A 23072-nucleotide genomic window follows, 5' to 3' on the forward strand; every position below is an offset into this window, starting at 1 on the left:
CAGAGATCCAATCCACATCTCCTGCATTGGCAGGTGTATTTTTATTACTGCTCCACCTGGGAAGCCCTTAGGCAGAGACAAAAAAGGCAAATGATCTCACTGCTATTTACTCATCACTATTCTAGCTTTATGATTTCATACTGTAGGATATTTCATCTCTTAAATATTCTGTATCAAAATATGACCTAAAGGGGTGGGTTGGGGGGATGGAGGGAGGCTCAAGAGAGAAAGGATATATGTATACTTAAAGCTGAGTCACGTTGTTGTATAGCAAAAACTAACACAACATTGTAAGGCAATTATCCTCCAATTTTTAAAAAGATGATTATATTCTGTATCAAAATATGATGGGAATGTGAGCTGCTCTGATAATAGGAAGTATAGATAAAGTAGTTTCTTTTGTCCTACTGAGCTTCTGAGTGTCTCACTATTGGAAGGCTGTCTTGTATCTTGAATCTTTGCACCACATGTACTTTTCCAAAAAGGGTTTAAAGTAGCCAACTTCAAACTGGGTATTCATGCTCCTAGAGTAAGAAAACTTTCCCCAAACATATGGTGATTGGATAGTTTTAATACAGTGAATTTCCAGTTCTCAACTTCCACAGGTCTGTTTCCTGAGAGCCCCCTCCCAAGGCCTGCCAATGTCTCCCTTTACACATTCACCTCTCCCACCTCAGAGAAGACAGACACATCTCTCTCCCTACCTGAATCTTACCTTGGTGCATTGCTCCAAGCTATACAAATCTTGGAACCAACTCAAAAGGAGACAAACAGGCACTGCATCTGAGGAGGCATCCTTCCATTCCCTAAACTCCTCCCCCAAAAAGCAAAGAAAGTCTCAGTAAAAAGTACTAAAGTCTTATTTTATCTAGGTAACATCCCTTGCTAAGTCTCCATGCCTTCTCTGTCTTCTGTCTCTCTTACATGGAATTAGGCTTCAGAAGGATATCATCTCAATCGTTTAAATTTTAAAATGGTAGAGAGGTGCTTCTGTGGTGGTTCAGTGCTAAAGAATCTGCCTGCCAGTGCAGGAGACATAGGTTCAATCCCTATTCCAGGAAGATCCCACACGTGGAGCAACTAAGCCTGTGCACCACAACTATTGAGCCTGTGCTCTAGAGCCTGGAGCTGCAACTACTGAAGCTCGAGCGCCCTAGAGCCTGTGCTCCCAACAAGAGAAGACACTGCAATGAGAAGCCCACGTGCTGCAACTGGAGAGTAGCCCTGCTTACCACAACTACAGAAAAGCCCATGCAGCAAAAAGGACTCAGCACAGCAGGGGGAAAAAAGATAGACAGTAACTCGGATTTAGCTGATTGGGTTGACAACGAAGACTGGCTTCAAAAGTCTTATATTCAGGGCTTCCGTGGGGGCTCAATGGTAAGGAATCTGCCTGCCAACACGGGAGACATGGATTCAATCCCTGGTCCTAGGAGATCCCACATGCTGAGAAACAACTAAGCCTGTGCACCACAACTGTTGAGTCTGTGCTCTAGGGCCCAGAAACCCAAAACTACTGAGCCTATGTGCTGCAACTACTGAAGCCTGCCCTAGAACCCATGCTCTGCTGCAAGAGAAGCCACGGCAATGAGAAGCCTGCACACCACAACTACAGAGTAGCCCTCACTGGCCGCAGCTAGAGAAAAGCCCGCACTGCAGTGAAGACCCACCATAGCCAAAAATAAATAAATGAATAAAATTCTTTTAAAAAGTGTTATATTCATACATTTGACTTATTCTATTCAAAAGCAGAGACATTACTTTGCCAACATAGGTCCATCTAGTCAAGGCTATGGTTTTTCCTGTGGTCATGTGTGGATGTGAGAGTTGGACCGTGAAGAAGGCTGAGCGCTGAAGAATTGATGCTTTTGAACTGCGGTGTTGGAGAAGACTCTTGAGAGTCCCTTGGACTGCAAGGAGATCCAACCAGTCCATTCTGAAGGAGATCGGCCCTGGGATTTCTTTGGAGGGAATGATGCTGAAGCTGAAACTCCAGTACTTTGGCCACCTCATGTGAAGAGTTGACTCATTGGAAAAGACTCTGATGCTGGGAGGGATTGGGGGCAGGAGGAGAAGGGGACGACAGAGGATGAGATGGCTGGATGGCATCACTGACTCGATGGACATGAGTCTGAGTGAACTCCGGGAGTTTGCGATGGACAGGGAGGCCTGGCGTGCTGCAATTCATGGGGTCACAAAGAGTCGGACACGACTGAGTGACTGAATTGACTGACTGACTGACTGACTGATGAACTGAATGAGCACGGCCTCAAGATTTGATAAAAACAAAGTTAAAGTATAAATTCAAATTACAGTACACCAGGAAGTACATTCTTTGCAATGATTTCAAGTTAAGATATTATAAATCATTTTTAGATATCAATGTAAAATGTTCATGGGGCCATATGTTTTTCAGACTTCATTCAGGATTACATATGCAAAGAGTTTTGAAGATCTGCACTTTAACCAACAACCACCTCAAGCAATTTAAACTCTTCATTAGGAAACACTGCTGTACATTAACTACAGCTATAATTAACTATGAAAAACATCCCATTTAAAAGAAGGATGGAAAAGAAGGTAACATCTTAGTAAAAATTCATACTTAACTAAGCTAACATTTTTCTTCTGTTGATTTAATTTTTTTACTCTTGAGTCTAATCAACTGTGGGTTTCTCCCAGTTATATGTAGAATTTGGCCTGAGGGCATACTAAATCTTTCCATCTCACCATCTTTCAGCCTTTTTGTTTATGCTGTAGGTGGGAAGTGGTTGGTGTTTAAATTCCATTTTCCCCATATTTAAGCCTATGAAGTCTATATCTGTGCCCCTACAAGACCAAAACTTTCTGATTACAGTTCTCCTGCTGGTGGTTTTCCCTCCTTCACTAAATATCAATGAAGAAAAAGAGCAATTTTTCCAGACTCCAGTGGATCCCATGACTGTTTGGACCCCATGAAAAACAAAATTATAAAAGCGCTACTAACTCTGACCTTCCCTCTTCCACCTTGTAGGAACTTTTACCACAATATGATGCAGAATTCATTACTAAGGTTTGATTCTATTAAATTGCCAGACAGACTTACTGACCCAGAGCCAAAATGGTTTTTCTACTATCAAAATTTTCCTTCCTGTTTCTAATAATTGAAAAAGGTTGAAACATATAAAGAAGTTGTAAATCCTTAGCAGCACACTTTCTCCACCAATATACCCAACCCATTAATTAGCAGCCAGCTGGGAGCAACATCTAGCCAGGACAGAGAGCCCCCTGAGAGCAAGAGTGAAAGAGAAGAGGTGGCCACCAAGGGCCAAGGGAGCTGTTTGGAGAGTATGCCAGGGCCAAACTTCCTGTTGTGCAAGCTTACCTCTGGCCAGCCCAATCCCTGAGGACAAGGCCCTCTTTAAGCACCACATTTAGCCTGGCATAATCTTGGTTTGGGGAGAAATAGCAAATTTTTGATATGCATTGGGAGTAGAGGGTTAATTTTAATTTCAGTTTTTCTTTGTTTAATATTTATTTTGGATCTGGATTGTGGGCACAACCCTTAAAATAACAAAGTGGCCCAACTCTATCTTTGAGTAAAGAAGAAAAAAAAAAAAAAAAAGAAGAAATCTAGCTTTCAAAAAAATACTATAGCTATAGATTTTGAAGGATTTCTCTTACTTTCTCTTATTTTCACAGTATTTTCAATGTTATGGTTGTTGTGTCTATATTTTGCACTTATATCCTGTAGAGATTTTTTTATATCCAATGTTTGGGGAGTAACAACTCCATCTTTTTTTTTTTTTTTTTTTTAAGAAAATAATCCCCAAAAGGTAACTACATGTTCCCTGTTGTGACAGGAACATTTTCTAATCTTATCATCTGATACTGCAAAGCAAGATAAACAATTGTTAATGATGAAAAGTGAAAGTGTTAGTTGCTCAGTTGTGTTTGACTCTTAACAACCCCATAGATTGTAGCCTGCCAGGCTCCTCTGTCTGGGATTTTCCAGGCAACAATACCAGAGTGGGTTGCCATTTCCTTCTCCAGGGCATCTTCTCAACCCAGGGACTGAACCCAGGTCTCCTGCACTGCAGGCAGATTCTTTACCATCTGAGCGACCAGGGAAGCTGCGCTAATAAAAAGAAGGTAATAAGCAAAATCAAGAAGATGTGAATTCATTATCCATAGATGATTGCAATGGTAAGCTTGTTACCAAGAAGAAAAGACCTAATTATGTATGTAATATATTTTTAAATGATAAACTAACCATTGATTTATAGAGTAACTCTTGGCCAGCTCAGATTAAATACAGATTTAACTGCAGGTAAGCACATGCACAGGCTTCCCAGGTGGCGCTACTGGTAAAGAACCTGCTGGCCAATGCAGGAGACACAACAGACATGGGTTCCATCCCTGGGTAGGGAAGATCCCCTGGAGGAAGGCATGGCAACCCATTCCAGTATTCTTGCCTGGAGAATCCCATGGACAAAGGAGCCTGGCAGGCTGTGGTCCGTAGAGTCGCAGAGTGGTACACGACTGAAGTGGCTCAGCATGTATACAAGCAAGCACATGCACGTCCACGTGAGAAAAGAATCTTCTTTGAACCATCTCTTACTAATAACATTAAGATCACTGAGAATTCACAAAGACTTTGTCTACCCAAAGTCTCAGATTGGTCAGTTTTGAGACAATCCCTTACTGGTTTCTTTGTAGGAATAACCTTACATTTCAGTACCAACATGGACTATTGATAATTCTTTTGCAGCCTCCCTCCCCACCTCAAATTCCCTCAGTTCCTCACTGAGTACTGCTAGATTGAAAACTTCTGGTTTCCCTAATCTTCTAAAGTTAAACTAAAGAATATTAAACTATATATGGTCTTTTTCAAAGCACAAAATCTAGGTTCTCTCTTAAGAGTAAGAGGAGGATGCATCAGAAAGCAAACTGCAAACCAGGGGACTGACTGAACATTGTAGTAGGATACAAGATGAATTATGGCCTGAGAAAGTAGAGGCAAGGAGATAACACACAGATGGGGAAGGTATTTATTTTGTTTGGAAACACAAACTTATTTGATGAACTTCTGATCAAGATCAGTGGAGGGAGTTCACTCAAAAGCAAAATCCTGCCCACCTAAACCACCTCCTGCCTCTGCAACATAATAGACAGAATGCTTAAGAAATTACATTTAGAAGACACCTCAATGCTCCAAAATAAAATGGGTAATGTGGGAGATAAAATGATATATTTCTATGTGTGCATGGAGAAATAAGAAAAATTATAAAGTTAAATTTATATCTTTTGACTTGTAGAGAAGTTCATGGAAGTCATAATGTTTTTAATAGGATTCAGTTTCACAGAAAACAAGCAAACTAAAAAATCACTCTCTCTTTTTCAGTCTATGTGTGTGTGTCGGTGTATGTGTGTGTGTGATGAACAAATCACATAGGCTTGGTCCCACTACTGTATAATTTGTGAGAGATACATATCAATTTTATTTATTTAAAAAATTTTTTTGGTTATGCCACTTGTGGGATCTTGGTTCCAAGACCAGGGGTTGAACCCCAGCCCTCAGCAGTGAGGACTCAGAGTCCTAACCACTGGCCATCCAGGGAATTCCCCATATTAATCTTTTAACATGTTTACTTAGACAGATGGCAAGGATAGAGTGGAGAGATGAAATTAGTTTTTGTTTATATAACTTTGTTTTGTTTCAGTTGTTAAACCAGCCTGGATAAATGCTGTAATTTGAAAAGTCCCAAATTAAGGAAGCTGTAAAAAACTACATGAGGCTGAGTTTCACATAGTTTCTAGATTTAATGGTAAATTTTATACTGGTTCAGGATTCATTTGTAAATTTTCTAAATTTTATCTACTTATAAAAGTAATCAATATTTATTTTAGGGAGATTAAAAAATGCAGAAAAACCATGTACACAATAAGAGAATAAATATTATCAATAATCCCAATTCCTAAAGAGAAACACTATGAATATTTCAGTATAATTACTTTTGGTCTTTTATTTCTATGTGTGTTTTATGTGTTCGTGCATTTTTTTAAGTTGCATATTGTACATATTCCACTTTAAAAAACCTATCGAAAGCAAGTTTTCCCATTAATCAAATATTCTTCCCTAGCAGTGATTTAGTGGCTACCCTGTATACTATAAGTGTCATTTAGGATTAGATTTGGCTATAAAAAACTGATAGTTTCTTCAACACAAAAGTAGGCAGATCACAGATGGTGAACTGGCTCCAAGAAGTCAAGGCTGGCTACATAATTGTGGGGCCCAGTTCAAACTGAGAATGTGGGTCCTCCTGTTTAAAAAGTAGAGAATTCTGAAACCATGCCCCACAGGGTTAACAGAAACTGGTGACTAACAGAAATTCTTGAGCTTGTCTTATAGAACAGCAGGTAAGGGAACAGCTTGTTAAAAATCCCTCTGCTTATAACCTGCTTTGCTGAATTGTTTTAATTATTTTTGACTCTTTAACCACTCTATAGATAACTCCTTGCTATTGTAACAGGGGATCAAGAAACTTAAGTTTTTCAGAAACTCGGAATCAACTCTTGTCTCATTTAAGCCAATGAGACTGGTTAACACCATCAACCCTAAAACTGGGCCTGCTCAAGTATCTGATAAATGACCGTTGGATGTCAAAGGGCCCAAAACTCCACCCTCAAATCATGCTGAATATCCCATTTTCAAACGTGTATGTCATGAAGAAGCATATAACTCGGATATGGCTGCCCAAAATGCTGATTATCTCATCTTGTCCCTACATCCAGTCACCTTTCCCCACACATAAGACCACTGTGCTTCTTTTACCCCTTAAATATCCCAAGCCTCTCGCTTTCAGGGAGGCAGATTTAAGATTCAGATTTGAGATTTGTTCTCTTGTCTCCTGACTTGGCTGCGTTATGAATAAGCCCTTTCTCTGCTACAAACCTCAAAGTCTCAGCATAAACTTGCTACTCATTGGGCAAACATTAGAAGTACTAAAACACAGGGGGGACTTCCCTGGCGGTCCAGTGGTTAAGACTCCTTCTTCTTCTCCATGAGGTATGGGTCTGATTCCTGGTTGGGAAACTAAGATCCTGCAAGCTTGGGATAAAGTCTCCTACCACCCCCCCACAAAAGATTGTTTCCTTATGAGATCTCTGTTTTAATTTCTCATGGAGTTTTTTATTTTCTATTTAAAGTCATCCTAAGTAACAAAAAGATAAAAAAAAATTTAAGCTATTATTATGCATTTTACCCTTCATCTTTATATTGCATAATGCCAACTTAAATGCAAATATAAGGGACTTCCCTGGTGGTCTACTGGTTAGGGCCCAGGTCCTCTGCCCTAGGCCCAGGTTCCATCCGTGGTCTGGGAACTAAGACCCTGCAAGTTTCTTGAATGGCCAAAAGAAATATAAATATAAGAACATTAAATTGTTGCTCAAAGTGAAATCAATTGTTTTCATTACGTTTCTTTCTTTTTTATATAATTTATTTCTTTATTGTTGGTTGTGCTGGGTCTTCTTTGTTGTGTGGGTTTTTCTCTAGTTGCAGAGAGCAGGGGCTACTCTTTAGTTGTGGTATGGGGGCTTCTTATTGTGGGAGCTTCTCTTGTTTTAGAGCACAGGCTCAATAGTTGTGGCACACAGGCTTAGTTTCTCTGCAGGATATAGGATCTTCCCAGATCAGGGATCAAATCCATGTGCATTGGCATGCAGATTCTTTACCACTGAACCACCAGGGAAGTCCTTTATTACATTTCTTGATACACACACCTTCTACTAGCACTCTACCTTCAGCTTACTGATGAGTACGAACTACTGAAAGGAAAAGGAACTTCGGGTTATCTTCCCTTTTTCTTCAGTGTCATTTTCAGGATAAGTTCTCGACTGTCCACGACGTCAACATGGCATGAATAAGGAATAATACAATAGGGATCCTTGGTTTTCATGTTTCTAGGAAGCCAACGCCTTCTTTTTAAGTAGCAAGTTTTGGTTCAAACCAAAAGTGTAACCTCTAAGGGCCGTGAGGGCCCCGGCTTTAACAGTCGAAGATGTAACACGCTTTCTTTGGACTCACTTTGAGTCTTGCTGAATTCTAGCTCATTGTGAAACCACAGGATTTCTGAGTTCATGGGGCTCATGTATATGGGGCAACAAGGACTAGCAACCAAGCATACTGCATGTAACCCTCTTCTCACACACATGGTCCATCATTCTATCAGACCTCATTTACAAAGCACAAGTCCAAAGACCCAATTATTAAGAATTTCAGGATAGCGACAATAGGAAATTAGCCAATGCTGAGTCCTTCTGAGCAAGGTCCTTTGTAACATCACAGCTTCCATGCCCGTGACGCCAGCATGTGTGCATTCCAATCTGCTTCAGTTGTGTCCGACTCTTTGTGACGCTATGGACTGTAGCTCTCCAGACTCCTCTGTCTACGGGATTCTCCAGGCAAGACTACTTGAGGGGGTTGCCATTTCCTTTTCCACATGAAGCTGGCATGCTCCACCAAGTTTGCAAGATATGGATTTCTTTTCTCTTTTTGCTCCTTCATCCTCTTTGTGGGGCTTCCATCCTCAATGTCACTTCATGATCCAAGTGAGCTGCTAGAGTCCAACACCAGAAGAAAGGAGAAAGGGAGAAGTGCAAAAGGATCAACTCTTCCTGAATCAGTGCTTTGAAGGAGTCTTTTCAGAAGCCCAGCTCTGCTTCTACCTCACTAATCAGGACTTAGTCACAAGGCTACATTTAACTCACAGGTCAGCAGCTAGAAATGTAGATTTTTTTCTGGGTGCATTACCACCCTGAATACCTGGAATGAAATCAGGTTGTTACTAAAAAAATAAATAAGGTTAAAGGACATGGGTGGACAACTAATTGTTCCTGCCATGGCAATTTAAAGATAATTTATTTAATCTAACCTTAATTTTTATTTATGTGGGTTGTTTCTGATTTTCCACTACTTTTAACATCATTTTAAAACTTTTAAATTGCAATTTAAGTTTAAATTTTAAACTTACTCTAATTTTTAAAAAATATATTCCTAACAGAGGGGCCTTCCCTGATGGTGCAGTGGTGGAGAATCTGCCTGTCAATGCAGGAGATGTGGGTTGACCTTGGGCTGGAAGATCCCGTGGAGGAGGGCATGGCAACCCATTCCAGTACTCTTGCCTAGAGAATCCCATGGACAGAGGAGCCTGGCCGGGTACAGTCCATAGGATTGCAAAGAGTTGGACACAACTGAATCGATGCAGTGCACACTCATGCAGATGACAAAAAGCAAAAATGATATAAGCAACTTCTGAAGACTGTTGACTTTGTGAAGATCACTTCTACCTGAATCAATTTACTGTCACTATCTGGATACTTTATCATTTTGTGTTCATATTGTCTGTTTCTAATACTAACTATCAGGATGCTTTCTATGCTCTTGTCTTAATGTTATTGAATTCCTGATATTGAGTATCTGGATGCATTGTGTCATCTTGAATTAATATAATCTATCTGAAGCTTGCCAGAATACAAAACCTAAGTGAGAACTAGCTATTGTTCATTTTCCCATTAGCATGTGCATAGCATGTAATCAAGCTGTTTTTTAGTTGGTGAAAGCTAGTTCTCTGTTCAGTGCTAGTAAGTCAAGACTGAAATAACTTGAATGGTCTTAGTTCATGTTTGTTACACCCTTGCCAAGTTTATCAAATTATTTCCATATGAAATTTTAAAAAAAGAAAAGTTTTACTAGCCTCCAAAACACTTATTTGGAGTAAATAACTGTGAAAAAAAAATGTATCAGCCAATTCTTAAATGACAACTTGTAATTTATTAAAAAGAACAATATATGCATATCCAGATTCTAATGTGGAGTTTTTTTTAATGAATTTGGGTATAATTAAATTTCAGAATTGGAACCATTAAAATCTGAGTAATATGAGCAAACCAATATTTATAGAGTATCGTTCTACACTCTAACATTTTGTCCTCCCCATATAAATATCTCAGTACATGCACCATCTGAGTGTATAAAATTAAACTACCTGAACACCTTTAAAAAATTAGAGTAAAATGTAAAAATGTCTATAAAAAGAAATTCATTAGAGATTTCAAAATATCCGTAAGTGCTAAATAAGGTTTCCAGAAATCAGTGATTATGCTGAAACGTGTCACAAGGGGAACTGTTAACAAGTGTTACTTTGCCAATGGTAGGAAGATTGCCAACCTTTAATTGGCTTTAAAGTTGGTGTTCTATCAATGGTGTATTGTAAAAAGCAGTAATGCCCACATTTATGATTTAAGCTTGAAATGGGAACTCTAGATTTGACTAAATGTGGCAGTATGCACCAGTCCTTCTAATTAAATATATTCAAATGCTTGCCTTTTAAATTTGATTAGGATGTTTATTATCATGTTTCTATTAACAGCAACAACAAAAGATGTTTGTCTGCAATTTACAATGTACAATGACCAGTCAATCCCCCTCTTGCAGGGCTATGCATTAACTGTTCTGTTTTAATGGAAATACCGAGAATGGCTCCATTGAAGCTGCTGGGCAGATGGAATTCTACTGAGTTTTACAAAAATCTGGCATGGCATCATTCTCTGGATTCTATAAGGGAAGGTGTCCATATTAATAAATACCAATGAGATATCATATTATTATCTTTAATAACAGAGTATATTACGCTCTGTCCCTTGGCTTCTGGATTTCTAACTGAATTCCTAATTTACCTACTAAAACTGATCCTCCAGCAGGGCATGAAAACTTCTGAATAAAATTATGTGAACAAACAAATACAGAGTAAACTTCCAGACCAACCATTAAGAGGGGAAAATTCCAACAGAAAAATCACTTTGAATATTCGTGAGGCTTCAGACAGTGGGGAAAAGATCCAGTAAGGATTTCCCAGGGAACACTCAGTATAGTATTTAGTTTTCAGCTGATCATGTGTGTGTGTGTGTGTGTGTGCGCGCGCGCGCTCAGTCATGTCTGACTCTGTGATCCTATGGATTGTAGCCCCCCAGGCTCCCCTGTCCTTGGACTTTTCTAGGCAAGAATATTGAAGCAGGTTGCCATTTCCTACTCCAGGAGATCTTCCTGACCCAGGGATCCAACACTTGTCTCTTACATCTCCTGCATTGGCAGGTGGACTCTTTACCACTGCCACCTGGGAAGCCCATTCAGCTGATTACTCTGATTTGTTCTACTGACTTGAGTGGTTTTGTGGATTAGGGAGAGTTTACAACTTTTCTGACTCTTGCAGGCTACCAATTCATCAGACTGCCTTTCTATACCAGTCATGTATTTTCCATTCTCCTCTTCCTGCTACTCCCTCTGACATCGCACACTCTGTATTTTAGCTCATTGGCCATTAGAAACCAGCAAGACACATGCAGTGACCACAGCTATAAGCCCCCATAGCAGACACTGTTGGCTGCCTTCCCAAGGTCAACTTCCTTTCCCTTGTCTTCCTGGCTGGCAGAACCAGGAAGCAGCAGAGCAGAAAATACCAAGTACTTGCATTCTCAGCCTCTCTCACAACCTCAGTTCTGGCCTGTGATGTAAGGGGAAGTCTCCTGGGAATTTCTAGGAAAGAAGAAAAGAAACAAAAGTTTCTCCCCGCCTCTCATCCCTAGCTCTTTTTGTTTAATAATGTGATTTTGTGATCCTTGGTGCCCAGGAGACCAACTTGTGACAAGGAGGATAAAGATCAAGAAACTGCAGGAAAGTCAGCTTAGAGCTTTCTGGATTTCTCTTGTGTGATAAAAAATAAGTTATTTTTAAAGTCACTTTTATTTATTTCCACTTGGAAGCATCTTAACTAATATTTACTCAAAATCACATATAGTTTGCCAACACAAAGAGACTGGCTCTGAGATGATTCAAGTTGCCTTTCAGACAGTTTATAGTATCTACTTGGTTATTTCTCAACCCAGTTTCTTTGATGCAACAGAAAAGCAGTCTTCAACCAAAAGTGTACATGCCACTTAGCGAGATTTAAGTAAAATCTAATTAGAAAAATGCAATTTTTCTCCTTGATACATTTACAAACATAAAGTAGAATGTCTGTGGACATAAAAATACGAATCTCAGAAAAGATATGTGTTTATTTTATCATTGTGGATAAAATAGCTTGTGGAATGCAAAATATGAAAAGATGAGATTCACAGCTATTAAGAACACCAAAAGTAATGATAAGAAATTAAAAAGAAAACAGGATTGACTTCCACATTTTGTTCATACAATTCACTCTCATATAATCACAAAAAAACAAGAAATTAAATATACATATTTAAACCTGGGGTTTTGAGTTGATCTCAGGAACGTTAGCAAATGGAATCTTCTGCATCTATTCTCAGCTAGAAAAACTGGCAAAAAAAAACCCCTACTGTTTCTCACAAGCATCACAATTATTTGTTTAGGCAGAAGAACAAAACGTAGAAAGGATGTTAAATGTCTTGGGGGGGTTGACTTAGAGATAGTTCCGTCTATCCTGAAGCTGTTATTGAATTAATTTGGAGGGTAAATATAACACCTTGACTAAATCACCTTGTCTTATATTCTCTGTCTTCATAGCCTGTTCTTTAATATGGAAAATATCATTGGGAGTACTGAATCTCCCTTGTGAGCTTGGAAAATCTGAGTTAACCCCAAGCAATCTATAATCTTATATCAGTTATGCTTAGGCTCAGCTGTGGTTAACAGCTTAATAAAGGCTTAAGCATATTCACTGTTTATCATCTCTCATAAAATAAGGTACAAAATAAGGTAGTATGTGAACACATTTGCAACTAAAAGATGAGTAAAGAGTCCGACATGACTGGCTGACTGAGCAACAACAAGTTCTGAAGACTGAATGCATAGCATAGTGATTATAGTCAACAATACTATATTACATACTTCAAAATTGCTAAGAGCCTACGTCTTAAATGTTCTCACCACAAAAAACAAATGATAATTATGTAACAGGATCGAGGTGTTGGCTCAAGGTATGGTAGTAATCATATTGCAATATATAAATTATCAAATTAACACCCTTAAACACATTAAACTTACACAATGCTATGTTGTTGTATGTTAATAATTTTTAAAAGTCTAGACATGTCAATTTAGGGCTGGTGTAATGACTTCATAAAGTCATCAGGGATTCAAGCACTGCCATCTGCTGAAAAGTCATTTTACAAGAGGAGATTGGGAGCCAGTGTCTACTTAGAAGGGCTTCTCAGAACCAGCAGATTTCATGTTGAAGGCAAAAGTTAATTGGTTCTTATGAATGTCAGAATGATCTCCAGTGGCCTGCTCACTCACCAGAATGATTAAGTAGGGAAAGAATGAACTCTTAGCTGGATATAAATGTGCCTTGCCTATTCTAGCCATGTTTAGGGCAGATGATGCCTTCACACATAAGGTAGGGTTATATAAATAAAGTGTTACATTGACTATGTATTTTATTCATACTATTTTTATGTTGTGCAGGTGAGTTCCTAGAATACTTATTCATGTGTATATTAATTGCATTTCTAAAAACTTTGCAGATTTTAAGACACAATTTATTAGTAAATACAGTCTACAACAACAAGTAATATTTTCCAACTGTGAGCATATCAATTCATCCTTCCTTGATACTTTCTCATCATACATTTCAGAAATGCATTCTCAGTGTTTGGCTGGAAAAGCTTCAAGATACTGCTAAAATAAAATTATTGAGCATGAATGTGATCTTCCTATTATAAAATATAAAATTCCACACGTAATGACAGCCCATTTACAGAGACAAACTAAAGTTTTATGTAGGTAACTGAGAAATAAGTGATATCCCCACATATTATTTCTCTAGTGTTGAATAAGTACTTTGTGAGTGTATGTAGGCCTTCTGGTTATTAAGTAATAATCAATTTTCCACTAAAGACAATATATGGCTTTTATGCATCTAGGTGTTTTTTTGGTCATTTAAAGCTTACTGCTTTACTTTTAGCTTTTGCATTCTAAACCACTGAAATAGTTTTATGAATTATGTCATAAATCTTTACAACAGTCCCTGGAGCTATATTGGAAATCAGTCATAATCTTTGGGGAACATAAGGTTAATGTAATGTATTTCTATTTATTAATGTAAATATTCATGTATTATATGTAAAATATACACATACCCTGAGTATGCTAAATTCTTAACATTTTTACATAGATATAGGTTAAGTAACAAAGCCAAATAAATGAGGATAATTTATGCAATTTTTGCCATTAGGGTCTCATGTGTAAAACTTCATGTTTATGAAGGTCTAAAGACACTGATGATTAAATTTATATTAGACACATGCACAAAACACCACTATATCTTTCCTATGCATATAAATGAATAGAAATAATCTTGAAGAATGGATGCTTAATTAATAACAATGAATACTTCTGGGGAAGTAGGACTGGGAGGGGGATGTAGATGGTTTTCTGAGAGGACCTGAACTTTATCTGCAATATATACATCATTTAAAATTTTAATAATTAAAATAGTTTTTTACAATGAAAATGTTTACTGCAATTGATTTTCCTGTTTGCCAAAGAGAATTGTTAACAGTTATTTGCCAGGAGCATCACCTGAGTCCCTGTAATCTTACATCAGTGCTTGTGACCCTAGTCACCCAGTACATGATTTATGTAGACTTTTCCCATCACAAAGGAAAGGGTATTATAAAGATTGGTTCTACATTGGCTTGCCTACACATAGATAATGGCCAAGAAATAATGACTAACACATGCATCCCTTACGGCTCTGCTTGCAGTTTTGTTATTAATAATAATCTGGGTTTAAGAGTTATGTATTTTACGACTGCTTCCTTTCCCTTATATTAATATTCTCTCCCTGGCCCTTTTCTACCTTTATTCTTTTGGTACCTTAAATTTCAGATTTGGAAAGCACTCCGGGGACCATCTAGTTTTTATCTGGTGTGTAAATTTTCAATGAACTTCTCAGCCTCTGGTATTATATGCAAACCCATCGCAAAGACTCCCAATTGTTCTGCTTAAACCTTATTCTTTGTTCTTTCTTATCCTAGTTTCCAGTGTCACAGAGATAACTAAACCTTAAAACCAGGTGAGCCAGATTCAGCAGCTCAATGCACCGCATCCCACTGGTGTACTTTAAAGAGCCTTGGCCACACCTGCTATCCATGAACCATTCATTGTTCAGACAAGATAGCAACTTGAGGGACATTTAGCCATCCTCTGCCTGTGGATCCACTTATTTAACAAATATTTCAGTTCCTACTATGCAGCAGAAATGGCTTTATTTTGCAGAAGGGACTTTGTCTGGAAACAAAGGGGGCTCCAGCTCTAATACATGAATGTAAAATGTAAATCTATTAATAGTTGTTCAAATTATTTGCCCTTAACCGACAGGTTTCCAAGAATAATAAATGCAGGGAAACTCTGCTTAGTTATGTGACTGGAAATGGCAATAAAAATGGACCATAATTAGGAAACCAGGTCCATAAATGTGTCATTTGGACTGCTATCTAAAGTGAGTAGGAGGTTTATCAGGGTTCAGCGTAAACAGGTGACCACATGTTTGAGAGCCACTGGTTTACAGAGTAGGTTCTATGTGGGTGAAATACTAGGTAAAAGAAAGTCCCTTTTGATCTTTTGATATAAATTGTCCACTTAATTGATCATGTAAGGTAATTGTGATATTATAAACATGTAATGACGCTGTTGGCCATTACTTATTGTGTCTGTGGTACTGTGGGTCAGTGTCTACCCTGAGTACTTAACATTCATTTTCTTATTTAATCTTCAAAGACTGTTGGGGAGATTTCCTAATTATCATTCCATAAAGAATGAACCGAAGCTTGGAAAGATTAAGCACTTGCTCTTAGTCATTTAGTACTGAAGTTTGAGCGTGGGTCTTTCTGACACCTGGCTGGAGATGAGAAGGGTGTGGTTTACCTGCTCAAACATGAGCCATATGATTTGGGGAAAAGTGTGATGAGTGGCTGACTTTGATCAAGTCCACTACCTGGATTTTGGAAATGAAGATTTCCTTCAGAGAAGAACTGGATGGAAATAGTCAGCTAATCCTGGGATGTAATAATGCGTCCTCATACTAAGGTCTCATGGTCTAGATGCCAAGCTAGAACTTTAAGAAGACAAGCTTCACCTGTGAGTGGATTGATAAGTTTGACCTGGTTTGTTCAAATTAGTAAGGCAACCTGTTAGATGCATTCAGGTATGAGGAAATAAACCTTGTCTCTCTGCGAGGGTAGAAGGTATGTGACAAAGAATGGAGAGAGGAAACATAAATATAGAGAAGGAAGACAGTGATGGTTGGTTTTGAAACTGCCCAGCATTGTTTTCCTGCACTGAATAATGGTAAAAAGAGCAAATGCTTTCTGAGTACTTACCATATGCAAGCATTTCTGTGAGCACATCACAAGTATACCAAATATGCACAATATAGATGAAAAAAAAATAAGGCTCAGAGAGGAGAAGGAATTCTTGTAAAGTCACTCAAGTCTGTCTGACTCAAAAGCTAAGGAAGTGTACTATTTCTTAATCTATGTAAGCATCCCCCGTTCAACCAGGATGTATTTCAAACCCTCCTTTGACAAGGCATGCAGATAAAGGTCTGCAGAGAAAGTCTGTGGATGATCTGAAGCAAATTTCTCTGGGCAGGACTCTGAGAGAGGGGGTAAGCACAGTGGTTGAAAGCCTGGCACTGTCTAGCTGTTGTGGGTTTGGAAACCTGTACTTTGTTAGCCTGACTATCAGGCTTTGTGTTTTCTGTGCTTGTGTCTCTTTGTCTTCCGTCAGGTTCCTTTGGAAAATTCCAACCTGTTTTGCTGAGCTGAGAGAAACAATGTTCTTTTGTTCAGTCCTGAGCCACAGAGCAGGGAACAACACTTCTCTGTCAGGGTGGAGGAAAGGATGGAATGGGATGGAGGCAGCCTGGGGAGAATGGCGAATATCAAAGTGAGAGAAGCCTGAGAGGGAGCCCCACGTGCACACATGCACTCCTGGGTCCTTTGCTCTTCTGTGTGTGGTGGCAAGAGGGAGAGAAGGGAAAGAAGGCAAATGGCCTTTTACTTACTTAAACTATTGTCCTCCCTTGACTGTGGCTGTACTCTTTGGAACAGGCGTCCAGTAGAGCATATACAGGGGTTCTTTAGGGGTCTCCATCATTGACCTCTCCACTGTTTATTCCTCTAACTTGGGATAAACTAGCCTGATGTATGCTGAAGTCCATCAATTCCTTCTTTTCTCCCATATGACCCTAAACTTGTTGCTGGTGTCCTCCCACCCCACAAGGAGACTTCTCGAGTAGGGTGCTCACAAGATAGCTCCAGCCTGCCTATCTTTTTAAGAACTATTTATTTATTTGGCTCCACTAGGTCTTAGTTGCAGCATGCAAGATCTTCAGTCTTCATCGAAGCATGAGGAATTTTTAGTTGAGGCACGTGGGATCTAGTTCCCTGACCAGGGATGGAGCCTGGGCCCCCTGCTTCAGGAGTGTGGAGTCTTAGTCACTGAGTGTGGAGACTTCCTCACTTATCAGGAAAGTCCCAAGCCTGATAATCTTTTTCACTGTACACTTTGTCAAAGAAAAATCCTACATCCTTGCCATGCCTGTTGGGAATCTGACTAGTTAAAAAAAACAACTACAAAAAACTTTAGTTTAATTGATGCTATACCGGCTAAGTCTAAAACCGTGCCATCTTTGACTACATTGGCTATACTGCTTTAGTAAAGGAGCAATTTACTCCTCGACTATCCATTCTGTCCTCCTTGTCATCACACCCAGTGTCTTTTCCTCTGGTCAAACAGATACAGAGGGCAGATTACCAATTTCAGGGCATAATCATAACTTCAGCTGGAAATCATCTCCCTTCTTCTTGCAGGCATTTCCCAAATGTATGAGTCTCCCTGTGGTTTTTTTAGTGTCCTCCTCCCTTGGGTTGGGTGGGCTTCCCAGGTGACTCAATGGTAAAGAATCCGCCTGCCAATGCAGAAGCCATAGGAGATGCAGGTTCAATCCCTGGGTCAGGAAGATCCCCTGGAGAAGGAAATGGCAATCCATTCCAGTATTCTTGCCAGAATAATCCCTAGGACAGGGATTTGCCTGGGGTTGCAAAGAGTCAGACACCACTGAGCACACAGGCAGCACGCACCAGTTGGGTCGGGTAGGGGATGGGCAAAGAGGAAGCAGAAAGAAAGCATGGTAGAGAGAAGGAACTCACAACCCTGGTATTTCTTTTAGACTCTTTGGTGACAGGGTGATAGCTGGAGAAGCAATCTAACCCTTTTTTAGTAAGTTCGTGGGCCCACATCTGAAGATTTTTTCAGAACTGAAGGTGGAAAGTACAAGCGCTTATCTTCCTCACTTTTAGCACTGTTGTCAGCTTTGGGGTTTTCCCAGTGAGCAGAGGTGGCAGGAAAAGTCTTATTAAAGGTTCGATGTGTTTTAATCCAATAACAAGGGTGCAGAACTATGCTTCTTGCAACCGTAGGTCAATATGGAACTAAAATGAAATAGGGCTGACAGTCCAGCCCATAGTGGCTATTAAATCAGTGGCAGCCATTATAGCTCAACAACCTCAAATTTTAAACCTGTAGGGCCAATTCCAGAATTCATAAGATTTGGGGTTTTAAAATGGTAATTCTATGTATTATATAGCACCCCCAGGGTCTCTGGAGCAAAACCCTCTAATCAAGTACATTAATACTTCTGCAGTAAAACATATAAATAGTCACAGTAACGGGTTTACGTAAAGACTTTAAATAACTTAATGTCAATGCAGGTGATGATTTGCCACTAAGTGAGTTCAGATCTCTATAAGGTTTTGGCATCAAATGAGTTGTGAACAAATTGTCAGCTTTTAGAGTTCCTTAGATTTCAGTTTCTGATAAAAAGGTTGTGGACTTGAATTAATAATACAAGGTGTTTGTCCTGGGAACTGAAAACCAAGTCACTAGACTCACTGCCTACTCCCAACAATGCATCATTGATCTAACCCTTTACAGAAAAAACTGTGCTTCATTTGACCCATTCGTGTTTTACCTGCTAGCAGAAAACAACGCCCTTTCTAAGTGCGTCAATTGTTCTACCTCTCTCTGGCGAAAGGACTTGGTGTGTAGCAGACAGGCCTCTTGGATGACTGTAACAGTACAGAAATGTATTAAATGGTGCCCTGCTGCTTAACAAGCACTGATACAACTCTGAAACATGCCTAATTATAACCATGGTGTGTCAGGCACAAGGCTGAGTTCCTTGGAAATTCTATCCACTTTAAAGAGCATAGAGTACACCCTTAGTTATTAGTCCTTTTAAAGTATTACATTCTGGCTACTGTTGCTTGATTATATACACTGTGGACTTTGACCAAGCTCCTTCTACTATTGAATGGCTGATTAAAAAAAAAAAAAGTTTAAAAAAGGTAGAATAAAAACTATAAATTTAATCTAGAGTCTTCAGATTTCTTACATTTATTGCTGAACTTAAGATATTTACTATCAATTAATTGACTTATTTAAAATAATACACTGTAGAAATCTTCATGTTAGGCTAAAAATATTTTTAGTATAACTTATTAGAGCAATAAGAGGTATTTTTAGTACAATGTCAAAAATGCCCTAGAGCTTTAGAATTGAAAGCATATGTACATAACTTCTGCATGTTTGGCATGAAATGTAATTTTTAAGAAATACATGGGATGTGAAACACTTAATGCAGAATAGTATTTATTCCTGTAGGAAAGGGAATGCCATCTTCAAAAATTACATAGGCACCTACATAGGTATTGATAAATAAAATTTTATTCTTTGAACTGGATTCAAGGTAAGTGGGTATTTATTATTATTTATATTTTTGAATGCCTGAAATATTTCATGATAAATATACATGTACAGTTTGCATTAATTTTTCTAAGCTAGGGCAAAATAAGCACAAAATATGCTTCTATGTCAAATATCTTGAGAATGATGAACTATTTACTATTTAGCCAAACTTTTATGGATTTGCTTCTTGATATTTCTTCATGCTCAGCATTCTTTGTAGGAATTAGTTGGCAGATAAAAGGGAAGGCCTGCAAATAAAGTGTCTGTGGAAAATGATTCCATTTTGAATATGAAGTGTGACACTTTATTCTTAGAGGGAGGTTGAAAGCCACTGTGATCACGCTCCTGCCCCTTCAGTCGCCTCTGGCATTTCCCCTCTAGCCTTACCTTTGTATGTTGCAGAAGTTGGTCATTTGTCTTGCCATCTGCATTTTTGGTTCTGTGCTTCCTTTCTCATGGAAACTATTGAAAATAAGGCATCATTATTACACGAAAGAGGCCTTTCCCAGAATCCCATAAAAGTTTATATGCAAAAAAAGCCAGAGTCCACATTAGTCAGCCTTAACAAGATGTGGGAACCTAATCACGGTTCTGTTTGGTATGCAGAAAAATCTTCTTGGAAGCAAATGCTAAACAAACATATATGAAAGTGCTTATTTAGCACTATTTACACAAACTTTTTACATTTAACATTCTCATATTAAAATTTTGGGGGGCAGGAATTGTGCTTCCGCCATCTTTCCAGCCCTCAGTCGGACGGGCGCGGAAACGCTTCTGGAAGTAACATTGCGATGGCTGCCCAAAGAGAACCCCAAGTTCAATTCAAACTTGTTTTGGTTGGTGATGGTGGTACTGGAAAAAACTACATTCGTGAAGCATTATCTGACTGGTGAATTTGAGAAGAAGTATGTAGTTACCTTGGGTGTTGAGGTCCATCCTCTTGTGTTCCATATCAACAGAGGACCTATCAAGTTCAATGTATGGGATACAGCTGATCAGGAGAAATTTGGTGGACTGAGAGGTGACTATTAGATACAAGCTCAGTGTGCCATTATAATATTTGATGTAACATCAAGAGTTACTTACAAGAATGTGCCTAACTGGCATAGAGATCTAGTACGAGTGTGTGAGAATATCCCAATTGTGTTGTGTGGCAACAAAGTGGATATTAAAGACAGAAAGGTTAAGGCAAAGTCAATTGTCTTCCACTGAAAGAAGAATCTTCAGTACTATGACATTTCTGCCAAAAGTAACTACAGCTTTGAAAAGCCCTTCCCTGGCTTGCTAGAAAACTGATTGGAGACCCTAACTTGGAGTTTGTTGCCATGCCTGCTCTTGCCCTGCCAGAGGTGTTCATGGACCCAGCCTTGGCAGCACAGTACGAGCACGATTTAGAGGTTGCTCAGACGACTGCTCTCCCGGATGAAGATGATGACCTGTGAGAAAGTGAAGCTGGGCCCAGCGTCGGAAGTCGAGTTTTATAGGCAACTGTCCTGTGACGTCAGTGGTGCAGCGTGTTTGCCACTTTATAACATAGCTACGCAGAACACGTGCTTAATCTTTGGATGCTGAAGGAGATGGATGGGCTTTGGAGTGAATGTTGGAGTTTAAAAAAAAAATACCCTCATTTTTTGAAACCTGCGTATTTAGGTGTTTTGGAACACAGTTCTTTCCTCCTTGAGTTTCAAATACAAGACTGCTATAGTCACATGACAGTATTGAGAGGGGGAATCTTGTTTATTTCTGTCATTCCCATTCCTTTTCATTTAGAATCAGAATAAAGTTGTATTTCAAATATCTAAAAAATAAATAAATAAAATTTGAGGGGAGTGGGAGGGAAGTTCAAGAGGGAGGGAATATGTATACTTAATGCTGATTCATGTTGTTGTATGGCAGAAACCAACACAGCATTGTAAGGCAACTATCTTCCAATTAAAAATCAATTAAAAAATAAAATTTTGTTTTCCTTTTAGATACTGTCCCAGTAGCTATATAACAGTCTGTTATGAGTATAGTTCAGATAAGAAAACTCTTTAATATCATGTACATATGGGTTGGGCTTCCCTGGTAGCTCAGCAGTAAAGAATTTGCCTGCCAAGGCAGGAGATGTGGGTTTGATCCCTGGGTTGGGAAGATTCTCTGGAGAAGGAAATGGCAACCTATTCCAGTATTCTTGCCTAGAAAACTCCATGGACAGAGGAGCCTGGCGTGCCTACAGTCTATGGGGTCGCAAAGAGTTGGACACAGCTTACTGACTTAACAAAACAACAGTTCAGTCAGTTCAGTGCAGTTCAGTCACTCAGTCGTGTCTGACTCTTTGCGACTCCATGAATCGCAGCACGCCAGGCCTCCCTGTCCATCACCAACTCCTGGAGTTCACTCAAACTCATGTCCATCGAGTCGGTGATGCCATCCAGCCATCTCATCCTTTGTCGTCCCCTTCTCCTCCTGCCCCCAATCCCTGCCAGCATCAGAGTCTTTTCCAATGAGTCAACTCTTCGCATGAGGTGGCCAAAGTACTGGAGTTTCAGCTTTAGCATCATTCCTTCCAAAGAACACCCAGGGCTGATCTCCTTTAGAATGATCTTTAGTTGGATCTCCTTGCAGTCCAAGGGACTCTCAAGAGTCTTCTCCAACACCCCAGTTCAAAAGCATCAATTCTTCAGTGCTTAGCTTTCTTCAACAGTTATGTTTGCAATAAGATTGTTCTTAGAATCTTGGGAAAGTATGTTTATTTTTCCAAAGAGCAATATGCTAAACTGGAAATCCTCAAACAAGCTCATGCTTTTCAAAATCTGTTGCTTAGTGAAAAGGACATCTAGGTTCTGTTGCTGGCGTTTACCCTCTGCCTGTGGGCTGGTCTTTGTGGAATGAACAGCTTTAAGGCCTGCTGACTTAGTAGCTATTTCTCCTCTCAACCTTAAAAGAGATGTGGAGAATACCAGGAGGGGAGCCAAGGAAGAACAAGAAGTCAAAGACTGCCAAGAGTGCCCGGAAGACACTGTTGTCATATTAAACAGAGCAAAAGGAACTAGGAGCATGGATCCTGCAAGTTCTTTGTGGTTTGGGGAATGAAGCCAGGACTCTGGTTTTCTCAGTTCTGTGGACTGTAGCCTGGTCAGTTTCATATGAGTGTGCATGCCTAGTCCTGAGAAGCATGGGTCTACAGCTATCAGGAGCCGAGAGTAAATTCTGCTCTATATACTATTCTGCTCTAAATTTGGCTCTAAATACTGCTACTATATAAGCAATCCAAAAT

At 39.3% G+C, this 23072-nt stretch overlaps 1 pseudogene; it reads left to right on the forward strand.

The window, feature by feature from the left end:
• Nucleotides 1-20598: 20598 nt before the first annotated feature.
• Nucleotides 20599-21673, forward strand: LOC147374138 (GTP-binding nuclear protein Ran-like; annotated as a pseudogene).
• The last annotated feature ends 1399 nt before the right edge of the window (nucleotides 21674-23072 follow it).

This window comes from Bos grunniens, chromosome 4 (assembly GCF_055505025.1).
Source record: "Bos grunniens cultivar Pamir isolate PY7600 chromosome 4, Bosgru_T2T1.0, whole genome shotgun sequence".
Taxonomy (NCBI): domain Eukaryota; kingdom Metazoa; phylum Chordata; class Mammalia; order Artiodactyla; family Bovidae; genus Bos; species Bos grunniens.